Source organism: Corvus kubaryi, unplaced genomic scaffold (assembly GCF_017639235.1).
Source record: "Corvus kubaryi isolate FWS band 111438036 unplaced genomic scaffold, C.kubaryi_AGA036_p1.0 74, whole genome shotgun sequence".
In the NCBI taxonomy this organism is placed as follows: domain Eukaryota; kingdom Metazoa; phylum Chordata; class Aves; order Passeriformes; family Corvidae; genus Corvus; species Corvus kubaryi.
Genome location: NW_024582061.1, coordinates 11,713,420 through 11,733,885, shown reverse-complemented (window position 1 = coordinate 11,733,885; position 20,466 = coordinate 11,713,420). Strand labels below are relative to the sequence as shown.

At 42.5% G+C, this 20,466-nt stretch overlaps 1 long non-coding RNA gene across 1 annotated transcript in view; it reads right to left on the bottom strand.

The window, feature by feature from the left end:
- Window positions 1-694: 694 nt before the first annotated feature.
- LOC121675570 overlaps window positions 695-20,466 on the bottom strand; it is a 47,856-nt gene continuing 28,084 nt past the window's right edge. The window contains exons 3-6 of the long non-coding RNA XR_006020119.1: window positions 17,215-17,533; window positions 16,336-16,474; window positions 10,849-11,292; window positions 695-1,187 (exon numbers count right to left, since the gene is read on the bottom strand). This is a non-coding gene — a long non-coding RNA (uncharacterized LOC121675570). The remainder of the gene's footprint in view (window positions 1,188-10,848; window positions 11,293-16,335; window positions 16,475-17,214; window positions 17,534-20,466) is intronic.

Sequence of the window (20,466 nt, the reverse complement as noted above, 5' to 3'; positions counted from 1 at the left end):
GAATCACCAGAGGGCGCCAATGCAGATCTTCCCAGAAGTGATGCTTCCCAGAGGGTTGGAACTCTACATCTCCCAAGCCCGTGTCGGTGTGCAAACAAAAAAAGGGCAACTTCTGAAAATTTTTGTGGTAAAAACAGGTATTAGGTCCTAGGGAAGTGCTGAATACTAAGCACAGTGCAATTCTTTTCCAGAACCTATGCGATTAGTGCTTTGGTTGTCTTTGACTTAAAACTTTCTTAGAGGCTGACAGTAAGATAGACCTGTGCAAAACCAGTTTGGCCAGAAATTAGTTTTCTCATTCCTTTCAGCGTCATAGTTTAGTTTAGAATTAGAAAAAACACCATGTGATAACAACAATGTTGGAGCATCTGTCAATTTGTGCTTGAAATAGAAATCTCTGCTGCTGTTTTGACATGAAAAGCCAAGATATTTTTGTTGTTTTTATCACACAGATTTGGTTCATCTGGGGTATATAGAATATGAAACAATGGCATTCAGGCATCTTTATTTGTCCTTTTGTACCATTCAGGACGCAGCAATAAACAAACAATGAACATTCCCTCCCAATAGGAACCTTTCTTGCTCATACCCCAAAACAGAACCTGAAGACAAATGTACTCTTTTAAAAGGAAACAAGAGATTTATGTTGCAAGCTTGTTTAGATACCAGCCAGAATACCGCATTGCCACAGCACTGTGAATCACTCCTTCTCTCTTTATAGTAAAATAATTTTACTGATAATGATGATGATGATAATTCAGATTATTTTTCTGGCACGCTTTTGCAAATGATTATCTCTATTTTCCAGTTCTCATTCTAAACGAACAGGAAATTGCAAGAGATGAGACCCAACACTTTTCCCCCATCAGGTCCTGAATCTCCTGGCGGTTTCCCTTGATGTGAAAGTAGGGTTTCTTTCCTATGAAGGTGGTGATGAGGTGGTAGAAGTAGCAGCCTAGGGACGGAGAGAAAGACATTGGAAAGGAACTAATAAGTATTAGGAGGAGTTTGAATGCAGAGGTGGCAGAGTTGGTCCCATCCACAGAGCTCATGAGCTCCGCCTGTGTTCGTGGCATGACCAGACTTTTCCCTCCAATTTTCTCATCCTACTCTCAGCAGTTTTTCATTCTGTGTTGGGTGTGAGGAAGCAAGGCCAGCTTCATACTTTGTCTTCTTGGGTGATAGACCTGGAAACAAGCAAAAAACTTGAGGATAGGGAATCCTGCATGGTATTTTTTAGTGGTTTAATGTGTCCTACTTGACCTCAGTAAGAGAGAAGTAGGAAAAGGTGTGTCTTTTCCGTGATATAGCTCCTTAATACTGAAAGAGAAAAGTTTATTTGAATACCTGTCTTTTCTGACTGGAACAAACCAAAGGAATTTAATTTCTAGTGGTATCTTTGGGAGTATCTATGGAGGATGCCACTCTGCAGATCTCGAGTCTGAAGAGGTTATTTTCTTTAACATTTAAAACAAACAACAACAAGCCCTCGCCACACTCCCAGCCTACTGCCTGACCAGGATGGAGCTCTTATGCTTTATACATGTTAAACATCTCCTATTCACAGCTAACTTTGACTTTGTGCCCTGGGCCAGGTGAAAAGACATTTCCAAATAAGAAAGAGAAGGGGAAAAGAAAAAGGAAAACCCACAACAACACCCACCAAAACACAAGAAGCAAACCATAAATTGAAATTTCTGCAAGGGGAGGTGTCTGTGGCCAGTGTTGTTGTGCATCTAAAAAAATAGTTCTCTTTATAGTGGTTTACAAAAATGCTTAAGGAAAAGTGGGGAAAATGGGCTATTTTATCCTTTTTTTGTCTGCTCTTGCGGTCGACTTTTTGGCAAAATACTGCATCTTCAGCCAGGAGAAGTTGGCGAAGCACAAAAGGGCTTTTGAAGCAGTAAGTGTAAATTCAGACTTCTTTTCTTTTCCTTTCTTCCTTTTTTTTCCCCTCTCCCTCTTCTCCTGTGTCTGTAGACAGCTAAGCAGAAATAATAAGCACCATTGCTTGCAGTACACGTCCCATGAATTACGCTGACATCAAATGTAACTTTAGAATGGAGGCACGCTTTATTCTTTTCGACGAACTGTTCCCCTATCCAGTCTTTATTTACATGTCGTGAGCCTAAGCGCTGCACAGCCAGTCAGAACACACACACAAGAGGGGGGAGAAAAAAGGAGGCCATTAAACAAATTAAAAGGGATGGGGATGACTAATACAGTACTCTTGGAATCTGCAATTTGATTAGTCTGAGTTTAATACACAAAAGCAGCGCCGAAGCAGGAGGGGAGTCGAAGTGCTCTTTAATAACCTTCTACAATTAAATTATGGTGATGAATTTAACTATTCTGTGCTTCTAAAGGGGTCTTATTATCTGATTGACTCTGAAAGAAAGTCAGTATTTAACCAGGGTTCTTGAGTCCAGCTATTGGAAGTCATACAGTAGTTTTATGCATTAACAACTATTTTTTTTGTTGTTGCGTGCCTCTTCCCATTTGAATTCATCTGTGATTTAAGAAAGATGGCTCTAAAGGTTATGCCCACTGCTTTTGATGGGAGTGTGTGCTGGCCCTTTTACTGTACTGTCCAGAGAGTTAAAATGAAAATTGTGTGGTTGGATTTGTCTCCTGTTCTGTATTTTTGCTTGTAATTTTTAATTTTCACTTATAATTTGAGACTACTTCCCTCTGCTGGTCTTCTCCACTGTCTAACAATGCATCATTTAAATGTAGACTCTGTAAAGCATGTTGGGATCTTTGAAACAGACTTTTGCCATTAAATGGCAGGAATATCATTCCACAGTTTATCCTGACTTGTGGTTTTCTCTGTCCTTCCTCTTACATGATTTTTCACATGCTGAAGATGAAGTAAGATGTTGAATGCACAAAGTACTAGTAGAGAGGAGAATTGAATGCATTCCTTAAAATGGTATATTTCTTTTCTTTATTACTAGTAAGTGTATATCTTTTGGCTCTTTGATCTTTGACAGAGAGAGAGAAAGAAAGGGACAGAGACTTCATAATTAGCCTGATGGCAAAATCAGAGAGCTGATTTTATTCAAAGTAGAGGGATATGATGGAGGCAGAATCCAAATGTTCCAGCTTTTACTTGGATGGCCAAAATGCTGGACCTACTTTGCAAATTTTGATCTGAATATTTGGAGAGGATCTAGGCTGAAGGGATGAAAAGAGAGAATTATGCAGAGTACTGACTATTCAGCTAGGGCCTTATTCTGATACTTATTTTCATGCTAAGTTGTATCTTTCTCTGCCAGTAGTTTCACTGAAAAAAAAAAAAAAGAAAGAAAAAGAGAAAGATACTATTTCTGGTGCTAAAATGCCATGCTGTTTGAATGAGGGTGCTATATCCAGCACTTTGTTCATTCCCTGAGTGCCCGAGCAGGGCTCGGTGCCTCCGCTCCATCCACGGCAGCTGATGGCTCTGGAATGGCCCCTGGCACGGCTGAAGGGCAGCACTGCCCCACTGCCTGCACAACACCAAATGTGGGGCTGGGCTTTGGGGTCTTCGTTCAGCCCTTGTGCAGCTGCTGGCTCTGCTGAATGAGGACAGAGTGGAATTTAGACCTCTGCTGCTGTGCAGAGGAGGGAAGGAAGTCTCACCATCTCGCCCTGTGTTCCCTGCAGTGTCCCCTGCTCCCTGGCAGGTGAGAAACAGTGGGTCCAAGGATCTGCTTGTCCTCCTTTTGTGGCATTTTGCAGGCTGTTACAAAAAAATGTGGGAGAACAAAGTATAGTGGTACACAGCTATGGGATAGCTTGTCATGGGTAGCAAACGAGCAGCTCAGGCAGCTGAGGAGAGCACAGCTTAAGCCAGCAGTGAGTGAAAAGTGCGAGCTGCATCTCTGGCAGCCCAGTGTTGGATGCCCTGGATGTCTTAGAGGGGGTTGAAAATTGCTCTAATTTATATTAGCTGCCCCCAAGAAATGTGAAACCATCTGCAGATGATCACTGTAGCAAAGAAGAGACAAGGTTGTATCTCTTCCTTCCTGACAGAGCTGCCTGCACACCCTGTGGAGAGAATGGGGGTGGCCTGTGCTGCACTGCTAGCAGGACAATGCCCTCCATCCCCTATGCCAAGGGAGTTTGTTTACTCTGAGGCTCCTCTGGCCATGCTGGACACTGCAGATCTCAGCACAGTGAGTCTGTGTGCTCAGGTGCCCCCTCCTTGCTCTGCTCTCGGCTGCTTAACTGTCTTGGGGCTCATTTCTGGACACTGGTGGTCTCTACACCTCTGTTAATACGGATGGAGCTGTGGACAGCTTGTATGCATTTAGAGGCTCTGCTCTATATTTTTTAGGCATGTTTTGTACTCACGATGATGTATCTTTACCTCTGTGGAGAGTCAGTTAAGACCAAATACTTTAGACCAAGGGCACTGGAGAAAAAAATTATATGAAAGTTTTGATATTGCAGTTTATTTTGTCTTAACAGTAATATCCTTCTTCTTGCTTATTAAATCATGGCAGAAACTTCCTCGTGAGCCAATGATGACAGGCAAACATGATGTCAGTTTTTAACAAGATGCCAGCCAGAGGTTTAAGAGAGCTGATTTTTATCAGAAGCTTTTATACTCTTTGAGTAATAAAAAAATACATTGTGAGTAACATCCATGGCTCATGCACAGTAAAAAGGGCAGCACACTGCATGAAACCTAGGGATAGCTGGGCTAAGGAGCTCTTCCTTTTAAGAAGATTGTGCTCCCAAATTAACTTGTTCCTATGCTAAACATAGCAGAAACAGCGCTGCTGCTAAGCAGAACAATTGCTTTTCCTTTGTAGTCTGCCTGCTGGTTTGTTCAGGCCTGCTTTGTGCTCAGCCTTGGCTGGGTCTGGGACAGTGGTTCAGTAACTGTGAAGCTCTGTGTTTAGATCCTAGCCAAATCAGTGACACACAAAATCAGGGCAGGCAGTGAATCCCCAATGTGCCAGGTTTAGGAAATCAGCACTCGGCATAGATGAGCCAATATCCTGTATTTATTTTGCTGTTTTCTCTACCCATTTCTCTTGCATCTGGGTATTTAATACATATTTCCAACCAGCAACACATCAGCCTTAAATTAAATTCCCTGCTATGAATATCAAAAAACAGGCCCTTCCTTCTCCGTGCTGTTCCAGCTTGCAGCAGTCACCAAGTACAAGACCACACTCCCCCCAAGCCTCCTCCCTCTCTCCTCCCTCTCTCCCTAAAAGCAATTTTAAACTGCTTGACTGAATGCAGTATTTGAATGAGGATTTCAAATATGGGCTCAGGCTTTCTCTTTAGCTCACTGTGAGAGAACAGTGCAGAGAAAAATGTCTATTGCAGTGAGCATGCTGACTGTAATTAACTTCAGTATTCACCAGGTAAAACACCAAGGAATTAATCAGGCACATCTAATATGAGCATGGTAGCACTAATATTCAAAAAAAGCAAAGTGTTTAAAACAAGGGGGAATTTGCCAAAAAGATAAATGGGGACTTCTCTCTCCTTCCCCTTAGCCAGCTGTGGTGGAGTCACAATGCCAGGAATGTGCAGTGTAGAGAAGGAAGCAAGGAAACAAGGCACAAAGGTTGTAGTGAAAAGACAAGTGAGAAGAAAAAGTTTGGCTTCCTCAGGTATCCAGTCTGCTGCCAGCCCTAGGGATGTGCTGAGCATTGTTGTGTTCATTGCACAAATAAGAGCTTGGATCTGGCACTTGCTCTGCCTGTCATATAATCATTTCTGTGAGCTGTTCAAGCTCTATCTAAAAGCTGTCGTTCCTGCTCCCTCTGCACTGATTAGCAGGCCTTTCAAGACACAAGCTGCTTTGATGGTAAGAAATCTGTGTCTAATTTCCAAATGACATTTGTTTTCATGCTGACACTGTCAGCTTGTTTAGCTTGTTCCTTTTTCCGCCTGCTTACCTTAGAGATATTTAGTGAGGGGGCTGTGCTCCAGCTCAGAGCTCTGGTATTGCCAGGCTGGCCAAAGCAGGCCCTGTCAGTATCCCTTGTTCTCCTTTCATCACCCTGAACCTGCTCCAGGTAGGCTCTCTCCTCCTGCATCTGGGCACAGCAAGGGCAGGAGAGCTGGGAATCAAAGGTGAGGCAGGGCAGCAGGATGGGCAGGCCAGTGAGCTCCCTGGCAAGCCCCACAGCACTGAAGAGAGGAGAGCAGGTCACATCCTCCACTGGCAGTCACCAGGGTCAAATGCAGCCTAATGGCTCTAGACACATCCATAGCAATGAGGCAGGTCTGAGGTCAAGCCAAGGAGTCAGACCACAGGTCAGGGTCAACAATGTCGCTCATGTGGGGTCCAAGGGCAAGTGTGGGAGCTTAAACACAGATCCGGAGCTCCTGCTTGAGGCCCCGGTGAGGCTCCCCTCAGTCCAATCAGCCATGTTGGCCAGTGGTGCCACATCAGGGCTGACCCTGCAGCTCAGCCCCAGGAGCAGGGGACTGGCAGCAAGCCTTTTGGGGTGATCAGAGAGGGGTCTCTGGCAATCTGGAAGGGGGTAAGTAGACCTCCAGCCATCAGCACAAAATAAGTCCGCTGCTACTTACTGGTAATTCTCTACCGTAAATACCCTCCTCAACGGACCTTACATCATATTTTTCACATCTGCATCATCTTTCTAGCTCACATTTCTGTCTTTCTTGGCCAATCTCACATGAACTTCCATCTCTTCTGTCACCTTCATTGGTCACGTCCCTGTCTAACAGCAGAAAATCCTATTCTTAACCCTGAATTATGAGCCTTCAGACGCTGACCTGAACTTTGCCTCTCCAGTCCTCCATAATTGCCAATTCTATGAGAGACTCTGATTCTTTTCTTTTTTAAACTTTTTCTAATTGAATGACTGCTTCTCCTGCTAGGTATTTGCTCACTTGAGCTTAGTGCTTCCGGCCAGGAAGAGGAGTGTTTCGTTCATCTGTGAATATTACTGAATGAGACAAATCTGTGACTCACTATGACACAGAGATCCTTCTTCTCTTTATTTCATTCCACGCCCTTCTTTTCTCCTGTTCACTCAACCTATTGTTTTAAATATGGAAAAGTTATAATTATAGGAGTCACTTTGAATTTAGAATATTGAGTCTGGAATTACATTTAGATTTTGATTCATGTAATTTGGGCTGTGTCTTTCAGAATGTGTGCTGATTAGTGAGAGTTCTCTCTCTTATATCATGGTGGGGACATTTTATTGGGTTGTGCTGTGCATAATGAAGGTGTTTTGGCCTTGCTGTGGAAGTGGAAGACCTTCTGTAGATCTGCAAAACAATCACAAATGGGTATAAGAAAACAAGATTTTCCTTTCAAGAAAACAAGACTGTTCGTAAAATTTCAGGTGTTGATGGCATGGATCATTGCTATAGAAGATTTTAATCTGGCAGGTTGTAAGTTTTGAATCCAATGGAATTCTTAAGGTGTGATCATTTGCTTTCATATTTCTGATCCTTTGAAAGCTTTGGGTGAGATGAAGTTGGACACTGAAATTTTTTTCAGGTAAGGTGCCACTGTAGATCTGCTGGAACCTTCTGTTTATTGGGAGCTCGTGCAAGTAGTAGAAACACTTGTTTTCTTAGGATAAATGTTTGTGCAACCTGACAAAATTCATGTTGCTGTATATCACACAAATTGTGAAAGATGTGTATTTGTGTGTGTGTCTAAAAGAGAGAGAAGTTGAATACATAAAACTAAAACAAGCAATACACCAACGCTTTACCTTCCCCTGTCCCCAGCACTACCAACCCATAACATGTTCACCAGACTTCTGGATTAGGAAGGTCCACTTCAAGATGTTCGAATGTAAGGAGCTGGCAAGCTTATCCTAGTGGTGTCCTAAGTCCACTTTACTCTCTTTCCACAATATTTTTGCAGAAAAAACAGTGTTTTCCAAGACAGTGAAAGGTGGTTTAGTGACTGGATAGGAAGAAGGAAGGGACTATGCTTTCTAATCACTCAGTTACATCAGTTTCCACATTGATAACTGAGCTTGCTCAAGCACGCTTCCATACAACAAGATCTTTGTGGCAGAGTGTAACAAAAGCCTTAGTCCTTAATGTGCTGCCAGGCCCCGACCATCCGTGTGCAAACGACCCCGTGGTGCTGCCAGTGTCAGTAAGACCTGTGTCAGCCTGTGGTCTGAGGGCTGTTTGCACAAATTTGTCAGAGGGCATTTCTGTACAGTATGCTTCTCTTCAAAATGTCTAAGAGGAATGTCCTGGTGTTAATGGTGAAAGTCCCCCTCTTCTTTGGAGCTCTGCCTTGTTCACTGCATGTTTGGCAGGTACATGGAGAGGAGGCAGTATCCCATGGGAGCACTGAGTGGTCCCCCAGGCATCTGCTGGTGTAGGGTACTCTGGCTTTGCTTCCCCTAAGTTCTGCTGAATGGAAAGCTCTGGAGAAATTTGTTTCACCTTTTTAAGGTGAAAACTTATTGGAGCAGAGGAGGACCTATGCAACAGTGTCACAGCTGTACATCAGACTGGCTGTGTAAGGTGTGCTTTCTGCTGTTGCTCAACTCTTACCACATTATGAATTCATTAACAGAGGGTAGGGATATAAATGTGTAGTGAGAACCTGAGATCATTACCTGTGAATAATTAGGGCATCTTTTCCTTTCTGCTGCTGTACTTTCTCTGTTGAGAGTTTGTGAAATGCACTGGTATTCAGCCATCAAAATATTTATTGACTTGAACAGGAAGAGATACTGGCTGTGTGTGCAGGTTCTTAGGGGAGTAAATGAAGGACATGATGTGGTGGGATGTGACAGCTTCTTCACTCTTGATTTTCAGTACTGAGCTGAAAGTAAAAACTGCTGCCTGCAAAGATGTTGAATGGGGACAGAGGTCAATTGTCCAGTTAGGCTGCAAAAACACCCCAAGATACAAATTCTCAGTTTGTATGATGGCAGAGCAGCTATTTGCTACTTGCATATATGACTTGCTTTTTTTTTTTCCTCATATATTACATCCTTCTGCACCCAGATTAAAGTGAGCTTTAGTAGTCAGGGATATTCTTCAAAATAGGAAGTCAACTCCATGAAGTTTGCTTCATGGACATCTTTAAAATCGAAAATAGACTCTTAGCATATACAAGTAAAATGACTTTACTCTGGATGGGATCTTGAAAATCCTTTCTGTGTCCTGGCAATTTCATTCTCATGTGTGAAGGAGAGTCCCATGTTGCTGGAGATGGGTATCCCTGCTCATCCGTGCTGCAAATCACTGCTCCCCAGTGATTCTCCCCTGATGCCTTGACACATCTGTACTCTGACATGCCTGATGCTGCTTCTTCTGTTTGTACAAAACAAATGAAAATACTCCTTGTTGCTAAGCTACCAACCTCTGCAAGATAAACTTTAACCAAAGGTTGCAGCCTGCTGCTTAGCAAAGCTCTGGTTTTGAAACTCCATCACGCCAACACTTTTTTCCAGCTCCCTCTGTACATTTCCCCCTGAAAATATCTGTCACTGCCTGCACAAGACTCTTCACCCCACTGGCAAGGCCACAGCTGGCTGCCTTTGGGGCTGCCTGCTGAGGGTGGGCTGCAGAACAGGCAGCGTGGAGTGCTGATGGTGCACAGTGGTCACCTCCCTCCCTCCTGCATCTCTTCTTGCTGCTTTTCACTCTCCTTGGAGGAGAGGCACAAAAGGAAACTCCACTTTTTAAGTCTGTTCCGTTCGCATCAGGCCGAAATATGTTTTCAACCGAATAATCACTTTCTGTGCAGACAGTGACAGCTCAGTTGGTCCAAGGAGAGGGGTGGGAGGGGTGCTAAGGTTTTCTTTCACTTCTTGTAGTGTTAAACCATGTCAAATTTGACAGTTGAAACAACACCCTGGTTGTTTGTCTTGTGGCCTGGTCTGGAGTGTGAAATATTAGGACAGCAGCAAAGTGTTTGCATCTCTCCACAGCTGGAGAACACCTCCCACAGAGCTTCTGCCCCTCTCTCATTCAGTGGGGACCTGAAGAGCACCTTTCTTTAGACAAAAGCTCCCCTGGGTGCCAGGTTTCTGGTCTTGGACTCTCTCTTGAGCATCTGAACAGATCAAAGGCATATTTAAAAGATTTGCTAAGCTCTCACACTTACTTGGGATATAAAGTTGATTGAAGTAGGATGCTCAAGTTTCAGGTTATGCCTGATACTACTTTTTCACTTGGTTCTTCCTTTCTATGTGTCATTTCCTGAATGCTATTACTTCATTTTCATCTTGATTGAACTGCAAGTATAAACTAGCACACCTGGTGAACTTGAGAGCAGGGGAGGCAGTCCACAACTTTGTGGTTATAAGAAGCATGGAATGCCTCCATATTTGCTCTCTCTCCCCATAAAACAGAAACTATACTCTCCGTGCCCAATGTCTCCATTACAACTTCAGCTTTTATGTCCTTTTCCTAGAAAAGACATTCCTGGTTTGTAACCAAGACCTATTTTAGTATGGAGGGAGTTTTGTTTGCGTTTTTAAAATTGCCATTACTAATTATTTTTGGAGGTTCTAAGCACTGGCAGAGTCTGATAAAAGTCTCTAAGAGATCAGTCCTGCCCCTATTTAAGCTCTTCTCCAGAAAAGTCTTTCTGCCTATCACTACAATGAGAGAAAATTGATCTTGCTTCTGCTCTAACTCCCAGAGAGAGTAAACAGAAGATTGAACACAGACTTCTAAGAGAGCTCACAACCCTACACCATGTCCTACATGGATTGTTGAATCTAAAGAGGGAATGTTTTATAATGATCCTGTGAGGAATGTGTATTTTAAGTATGCCGGTCTGACTAAGACGAGAGTGGTAAAGCTTCAAGCGTAATCAGAGAATATACTCTCAATATGAACAGATTGTCTCCACTGATCACATTTACTTACCTTAATTCATGTAAACCTCAAAGTGGATATGTAAGAATCTGTGGTCCAGAGGGAGCCAACTCAGCTGGGTGTGAGGCAAAGCAGGCCCAGACACTCAGCAGCTGTGTTAGAAGGTGCACAGTCTAACATGTCCTGTGGAGGATGACGTGTAGATTCAACAGCAGCACCGCCTGTACTGTGGATAAGTTGTTCCCAGAACCATGCTGGTTGGTGTAGGCTGTGGGGCACTGAAACTTAGAGGTATAGCTCTTCAGGGCTCCATCTGCTGTGGAATCTCTGCAGTGTCCTCCAGTTTGCGATGCAGGCATGACCATCATCTCCCGTGTGACTTGGATCTTTCAAATCTAGTAAATGTGCTGTAGATTATTGTAAGGATTTTTCCAGTCAAAAGCTGGGTGCTCCTCATAATTATCCAGGTAAGCAGTGAAGCTCCATGAGAGATAGCTGGGGTAAAAAAAAAAAAAAAAAAAAAAAAGAAAAAGTTATTAGTCTTACATGTGAATGACTTTTAAGTAAAAAGTGTTGGTTTGTTTAAAAGAAGCTGTAAATCACATCACTTCTTGCCTGTTCAGATCTTTTCTTCTCTGTCTCTATGTCCTCTCCAGAAGATCATAAAGCCATTTGGACTGTGCAGTACCTGTAAATATCTGATGTATCATCTCACTGAGAAAAGTAATGAATGTTAGTATCTCTGTAGAAATACTGTAGTGCATTTTAGCTTAGTATAATGGAAAGCCATAGACAGATATCAAATCCTTCCTTTCTTTCAGAAATTCTGTGTATTCATAAAATTTTTGATTTTTCAAAGTTGTTCTTCTCCTTCTTCTACTACTACTACTACTACTACTACTGTTGTATTACATATTGAGAAATGACTAATTGATGAAGAAGGTGGTGTGGAGCCAAAAAAAGCTAAACTTCTGTGCTTTTGTGTTCAGTGAAGGGAAAGAGTAAGAGATTTTGAGGGTTTTCCCTCAACTTGAAAAATGAAAGCAGAGCTTAACTACGCATTGTAAAAGCCACATTTGGAGACACTGGAGCTCTGCCCAGAGGCGACTGTCTAATTTTCTGGAAACTAATATATTGTGAGGGTCCTTGCAAGAGGATGCTGATGAGATGGGTACTTGAACCCCAGCAAGTTTTGATGGTCTTGAAAGAAGTTGCCCCTTTATTGACTTACAGTGTAAGTAAAGTCAAAGATCCATTCGTGGAAAAGTGTGAGAAGGGTGGCAAACATTTCCAGTATTCATACCTTCATTTTTATGATATTTGGTTGGTCAACACTGACCAGCAGCAGCACTGGCATATGTATGAGGTTTTCTTCTTTTATTAAACAATTCTATAGATAACCCACTAATAAATTAAATAACACACGTTCCTTACCCTTCCGTTTTCGGAAGTAAGAGTAGTGTTCAGGGTCTGGAAGGCCTGGAGAAAAATCAGAGCTCTGAAGGAAGGGGAAGGCCAGAGGTCAGCAGTGGAAACGGGGTGTATGCCTTCATTTTTTACAGGTAATTTTGGCCAGGTAGTTGGGATATAACAAGGAGGTAATATTAAGGGTACAGTCTACTCATGCTACTCAGCGTTAAGGCTTTGCACAGATTTTTTTTTTTTTTTTCGATTGTTAGCTTCAGTTTGAAAAGTGACAGAGGATTTGGGATCTGTCCCATTTTGGTCAGCCAACTTGGCATAATGTAGAGGAGTCTAAATATAGCTGTAAGAGATGTTGCTCATTAGGCAACTGAAACCACTAGAGAAGATAAAAATATGTCAAATACTCTGCAGATTTAATTTCAGATTGAGCTACTCTCCCTGTATAGAAACACCACTTCTGTGGTAGTTGCTTTTATTTACTTCCAACAACACAGATATTTGATTTTATCTTAATGTTTTGTATGTGCTCAAGTATTAGCAAATTTTCCAAGTGTCGTGGTAGTGCTTGAAAGTTTTTCATGTCCAGCATTAAAACATTTATTTGGTTCTTCAAGTGAGGCTGGTTTGTAGCTGATGCACATTGATGGAGCTGTGCCAGCTTCCTCCAGCTGAGACTTTGGCCCTTCAGTGCTGGCCTTTTTGCAGTTCTCTTATCACGATCTTGTTTGAACCATCCAGACATACAGCACAAACTCTGTTAATGCAGAAAACCGGTACTGGGAAATACAGAAAAAGAAGTATAAAAACCTCCGTGATTTAATCCAAACCTTACAAAGGCGTTGTTTCTTTGGGCACTTTCTTTGAAAAGACTACCATTTCAAACAAAACAGAAGGAAATTAGTAGGAAGTGATTATGGAGACAGGAAATCTGAAAGCCATGAAACTGTAAATAAAGTGTTATTTGTACTACTGTACTTGGTGCCCTGCTTTGCATTCCCAGCACGAAATGTTAGACAAGGCTTTAGCACTAGAGCAGGGACCAAGTTATTTGGATGTTTAAAAAAAAACCAACAAAAGAAGCAAAAAGGGTCCAACCACATATTTCATACGATTAAAAGTAGAAATTCTTTTGGACAATTATTTGGATGGAATTCTTCTGGCCAGGTTTTTATCTGAAACTTGAAGCCCCACAGCCAGTCTCCATCGCAATTTGTTCCTCTCAGCAAAGGATGTGACTTGTTTAGACATCAAACACGTATCAAGTGGCTCAATGTTAGTATTCCGAAGCATCAGCTCTGAGGCAGGCGCCAGTGCTAACATCATTACACAACTCATGTGGCACTATGATAATCCAGTTCAGCACTGCCTGCATTTATTGTTTATTTTTATCAGACCAATAAAGCTCATCTTTTCCATCTGTCAGCATTATCTTATGTGATCCATTAACACAGCTAAGAGGGGTGCATTACACTATGCACTTGTATATCAGTTAATGAACCACCTTAACCTATAGTAGCAGCAATGAGTGAATGAACACAGATTTTACTTGCTTCCATTATGATGTGTTTGCTTTGGCATTGGTTACTGTCATATGAAAAGTTAACCAGCAAATTTATCCCTGCATCTTTAGTTGTTTATGTGCATTCAGAAAATATCCCTTTCCTCTGCCTTCCTCAACTGCCATGTATTGTGTTTTCTGCTGTAGTTTAAAAATTGTTTGATCAAAGGGGTAACAAAGCAAAGCACTTGAGCTAGAGAGCACATACATAATGGGTATTCCAGTGTTGTCTGATGAAATGGTCTGAAGCACATGAACTTTACAGGAGTAAAGATCATGTGTTTTCATGTGAGAGGCCACTGAATCCCGTGGGTAGGACCTAGTCCCTGAAAGACAGAGGGCTGACAGAACCACAGCCTGAGTCTGCTTGGTGCTTCACGTTTCTGTTCAAACAGAAACAGCTTCCTGAAACTGCCATAAGACCTCTGATTCTCAGTGGATTTTCATGTCAAGAGAGTCTGGGGGTAAAATTTGTACCTTGATGTAGAATGGACATCCATTTGGAGGAAGCTCCAAGGAGTCTGGTGCTGAGACCTGCAGTGTGCTTAGTCTGACACATCCCCATAAGAGGAGATCAAGAAGACACCAGCATTATGGTTATTGCTGGTAGAGTAAGCTCTGCAAGCTTTAGAGAGGGGAGCAAGGATAAGAACAGACACAACTGGGCAGAGCAGACTAGAAGTCAGCTCATGTTAGGAGAGTTTAAATGCAGCTGGGTGGCTCACCCAGCCAGTATTACCGCTGGTACAATTTCAGTGGCTGGAGAGGCAGTTAAATGGATAATATTTCTTCTGAGAGTCAGTCTTTTTTAAAATGTGGACACGTAGCAAGACAAATGCAAGGTAGCTGAGCCCTACTTCCGAGTCATCACCTTTCTGATGCCTTAAAATCAGCAAACACCTCTTTGCAAATGGAGGGGGAAATTAGGAAAGGAAAAGAGTGGAATGAAAATACTACACTTACTTCCCTGTGGTACAGCAACAGTGTGTTGTATAACACAGAGACAGAAATATTTGCAGTGGTCTTCTTTACTGATTTAGAGGAGGTTCTCAAATGATCTTCAGTGTCTGCTTGTCTATGACAATGCCTAAATTACAATTGTAATTTTTTGTGGCCTCCTTCAGCTGTCCAGCGCTAAAACATTGTTTTCCCCACCAGTCTGGTGCATTAATATTTTGGGGGGACTGTTTTGCTGGCTGTGCTAATCGGGTTTGTCTCTGCTTCCATCAGGGCTTTTTATTCCCCCCTTCCCCCTGCCTCCCTCCCTTCCAAGCAAGGCAGCAATCTGTTCTTTTTAAACCCTTCATCATCTTTGCTCTCTCCATCTCAGTTTCCCCAGATTTTAGAGATTGTTGACTATTATGTAACAGATGGCCTGACAGACCTCCGACTCTTTGCGGTGATGGCTAGCTTGGCGCAGAAAATAGCAGCACTGGAGTAAGCATTCAGCAGCATAGACGCTCATGAATTTTAACTCCTCAGTGACAAAGGAATTCAAGGGGGTAAGAGCCAATCTATCAGTAGCCAAAGTAATTAGAAGACTTAGATGGCTCTCTAGTGCAGAGTATCCCTTCTCTGCTCTGGGCTGTTCATAGTAGATTAGGATAGTCTATGTCCCATTGATCTCTAAACCATAACTATGCTTCAAAACAATGGGACAGCTTAATCCAGAAACTGAAGCATTCGAGCAAGCATCAGTGAGGGCTGTTCTTTTGGCTTGTAATGAAATGTACTTTGCAGCATCAAGCTGAGACAATGTATATTAAGCAGAGTTATACTTTGATTTTTGTTTCTACCGCATTCCCGGTCACCAGGGGAAATCACTTGCACTAAATGACCAATATTCTGTCTCTAAACATTTAATACTTTGGGAATTAGTTTTCTTGCCCTCTTTACATCTTCTGTTTTCTTTGTTCTTTGTCATTCTTGCTTCTGTGTGTATATTGAAAGAGTTCTTGTAAGTGATCAGAGTTTTGGCACCCTCATATAGCTTTTTGTCATTTCTAGGAAGTTTCTGAATATATCATTCCCTTTCCCAGAAGTCTAGCTGCTTGCGTTTCAGAAGTATTTCTGTGTCTGACCAGTCAATGGAAGCTTTTTCTTGTAAAGTAGGGGACATGGAGAGAAAAGACAGTCAGTTCAGAAGAGCAAAGAGTATCCTTAAAGCAAATCAGTCAGGTATTCAAATCAGAGCTGGTTTATAGTGTTTTTAAGATTAGACTAAATAAAAATAACTGGATCAAGTTACCTCAGAGGCACAAGAGCAAAAATACTTTACAAAAGTAGAGATGAGGTGAAATGAGCCTCCATGGAACTGAAAATAAAGGTAGTCTATTGTGACTATGCTGTATCTCTATGTCAGTCTGTGTAACTTGGCAGCATATGGCTGAGGTAGGTGCTGTGTATCTCCCACAAGAGGGTTACCAGCTCCACTGGGGCACGTCCAGAGGTATTGTGTCCTCACATCCATGCTCACAGCAGGGACTCCAGGACTTCTTTTACCCAGAAATGTTCAAATTACCTTGAATAACCTTAATTTTCAGTAGAAACCTTACCATTTTCAGCAGAGGAGAAAATCCAGGAGTTGTAAGCCAACAAACATCTTCCTTCTTCTCTCTTAGATGTACTCTTGACACCTCTACAGATGAGAAATGGGCTTTCCTTACATGCTCCTGTAGTTTAGGAATGCTTTTCCTATTGGAAGTCAATAGCGGAAAAGTTTAATTCAAGCCCACAAAGGCTGCAATGAATAGTTATGATGTATCACTCAGCAAAATCTGTGCTCAGCCACAGTATGCATTGGATCCTAATCCTGAGCTAGTCCATGGCCCCAAACACCGGTGAGTGGTGTAGACTATCCTGGACAGACAAAATTCTCTTTGAAGGGCTTGATTACGCCTTGTCCACCTCCCCTACCCGTATGCAGATGCACACACACAGACACACCCCCCTTCCCTAACACATCTCCAACCTGGAGTAAGTGCTGTGGGAAACAGAAAATCACCCCTCTCCATGCCAAATCCCTGGCTCAGTGCAAGTGCTGAGTTTCCCAAGGATGGTGTATCGAGGAGAGGATGCACATCGAGGTCAGCCAGAGGCTCCAAGCTCAGCAAGAGGTAACGATCTGCCTAAATTCCATGAGCTCTAGTAATGTCATTTAGCAGCAATAAGTCTCTGTTTAAATTAGAGTGACATTGTCCCAAATGGCCATTTTAATAAGGTTTAGAGATTCTGGACACAGAGCTTTCCTGCTTTTGCAGCCCATAATAACTAGTTAGTTGTGCATAAGGTCAAGCAGCAATATCTGGTCAGCAAAGTTTCCATTATGCAAAACAGCTTAGAATGGGAGGAACAAATGATATCATTGTTGTAAAATTGACTTCTCCATCTCCACCTATTGTTTATCCAAGTCGCACAGCTAAGAAATAACTCACCCAAAAGGAATGTCAGCATCCAGTCCTGGGCAAAAAGAAACCATGGTAAATGTTCCAACTGGTTGGAGATACCGAGCGGTGACAGGATCCCCACTGTTCCAAGCACAGGGGCACCTGGCTCTATCAAGAGCATTGGTCCCTCATGTTCGTGGCTGAGGTCCCTCTTTCAGCAGTAGGAACAAGGATGGCTGTGATTTGAAGAGCTGGGATCCAGGAGGTCAGGAAGTCTGCACCCTCCCATGGGGCAGATGCTGAGCTCTCTTAGATGCAAAGTTAAGAGTAGTGGTACTTGGGCCTCCAGGAAGGTGTCGGCTGGGAGCTGTAAGGTGTTTGAGAGCAAAAGCCATAAAATGCAACACAGATAATCTCATGAGTAAAACCTGCAGTGTCACTACTCTTAATGGGTCCATTCTGCATCTCAGGTGAAATATTTGGCATCTTTGAATCATAAGTAGGAATAGCTGATTTCTGTCTCCAACTTTCCTATGCAAGTATTTTTTCATGCAGTTTTGTACCTTTTTGTTGTTGGTTTTATTGTGGTTTTTTTTTTCCTGAAATAATGCTTCAAAAAATCCTCCCGTGCAACGTTTAGGTAACTATACCTTGAACTTTAATAGTTTGGGGAACTTTTCTTATTGCTAATACTGGGCAGCTCACTGAGAAACACAGTAACATAGAACTCTCCTGCTGAAATCATTTCAGACATCCCAGGATTTCTCTGTCACTAACCATGCTATTCTGTTCTATTTTTGCTGGGCTGATGTTTACACAGCCATGTAACAGCAATAATAGTAATAATTTTTTAAAAAAATTTTTGCATTATTTATTGAATTTATCTTGTTTAGACAAGCAAGTTTCTGAACTTTAGTCAAGTAAACAGATATGAATAGCTGGTATCTAAAATCAATAAAAGACAAGTGCAGTGCAATTCATGGCTTCTTCATGAGTCAAATCTTCCAGCCTCAAAATAAACGTCTGCAAAAAAAAGGTCATTTTGATGAGGTGTCCCATGTGAAAACTACCTGAGGGCAAATAAATGTGGGGATCACATTCTTATCAACTCTTTCTGATAATAATAGCCTGGTCACTGGGGACAGTCTGTTAGTGCTGGCCCACTGGGTCAGATAACAATCCCAAGCCTCTGTCTCTCTTCCCCCGCTGTGACCTGGCCCATCTGCTTCTCTCTGGCCATATGGTACAGAGCTATGTGGAACTGGAGACATTATAGTTTTATGCATCTCAATGCTCCTTGCTTTCATTGAAGTTTTGCTGACACGACATTCCTTTGAATATTCCTTGACAAAAGTGGGGTTTGTTTTGGTGTTGGTTTTCATCTCGGAGTATAAATGAACCCCGAGGTTTAAATCAACAGAGGAGGCCTGTAACAGATACATTAGGCGGGTAGGAAGGCTGGCTATGTATTTCCTCCGAGCTTACCTTAAATGCAATATTATTTTTCCTGATCTTAACAACTAAAACAGAGCCCACCATAAGCAAAAGGGCAAGGTTTGTTTGGTTTTGTCATAAATAAAACCAATCTAACAGGCTGCCTGAGTGCCATGGAGGAAGTCTGACCTGAAAGCTGTAATACTGCTTTAGAAAAAGTGAAAAAATTAAACCCTCTGGGACAAACTGCACATGGCTTAGACATCCCTCTCCTTCTCCAGATGAAGCAAGGGGGTTTCTGGGGATGCTGCAGTTCTCTGCCTTGCTCTTGCTGAGGTCTCAACCCCAAGCACTGCTCATGGGGCCTGTCAGCTGTGCTCTGGCAGCGTTGGCCCTCAGAGATCTTCATCTGGCCAGCACAACGTGGCCCCAGAGCCTCCCTGAAGGAGCCATCCCGTTTTCCAGTCAGCCCTTGGGCATGGAGAACACACAGGTATACCCTCCACTGAGGGCATGCTGCAAATGTCCAATTAGGCCTAATGAGAGCTCAACCCAGGCATCAAAGGAGGGAGAGGCAATAGCAAACGAACAATACACCTCCTCAATGATCCCTTTGCCAAGAGGAGGATGTAATTGTTGTGTGGGCTTTAACATAATAAAGCCTATATGTTCATCCTGCACCCAGCTTCCTGGGGCCCCTCTTAGCTGGGAGCTCTGAACATCGCAGCAACCACATGTGTGACAGAGGCCTGAACTGGAAAAGTAAACTGGGGATTATTGTACAAATAATAACACAACAAGCTGACTTACAAATTGTCTGAGGCAAGTGCTCAATGGCGCAGTTGTATCTCGGTTTCTGTAAAACTTTAAATAGAAATGAATACCCAAATAGTCAAATCTTTATCTATGTCACTCCTGTTGTGTTTCTCACAGGGTCCCCTCATGTTTTCACCTGCTTTGTGTAAAGTCCTACAGAATATGTCATGTAAATCTTGAGAGAATTATAAAATCAGTGAGCGTCTTCAGAAGAATGCAAGGTTTTAGGCTCTGTTTTCACTTTGTCAATCAATCCTAGTATTTCACAGTTCCAGGGAGGTGCCTAAATTTTGTTCATTTAGAAAAACCCCAATGTTATGACAGGCTCTACAAATCTAGAGATTTACTATCTGAGACTATGTTTAATGCCTAGAAGTCAGAAATAAAAGAACAGATTTTCTTGGGACATTGAAAATTCAGATGTGATTGAGAGTCTCAGTGCTGGAATTTGATGTAGATAGACTGCCTTTCCTGCCAGACAAAGAGCCCGACCACCTGCTGCCTCTGTAAAATAGATCCTCAATCTCATGATGTCAGAGTGAGTTTTGCCATGTCCTGGCCCAGCATTTAATGGATCAAAATGTATAAGTCCACTCTGTGCTGCTGAGTCTGTATGTGCTGGAAGGATGCAGTACTGTTGAGGGAGAAAGGGGAAATAAAGAGGGAGGTAGGGAGGCAGCCTCATCCTTGTCTCCACTCATCCTGTTGATCAGTGGAGCATGATAAGACTCACACTACCTGAAAAGTAATACTATTCTTTGTACTGGAATCTTTCTGATTCCTCTTTAGCTGGGAAAATTTTACACTTAGAAATCAAGGTTTAGAGCCTACTAAGCAGAATGCCATTTCACAAGTTGTTTTGCACCTCAGTAGTGATTGTAGAGCAATTCCTGCTGCCCTGCTGCTAAAGGAAGAACCATATTCCTCCCATAATCCCAGGCTTGACTGTCATTTACCTCCTTTCCCTTTGGAGAAATTAATACTCTGGATGTAGATTGCGTGTTCTGGGGAAGGCTTTCACAGACTGATTTGCAAAGGAAAAGAACAACA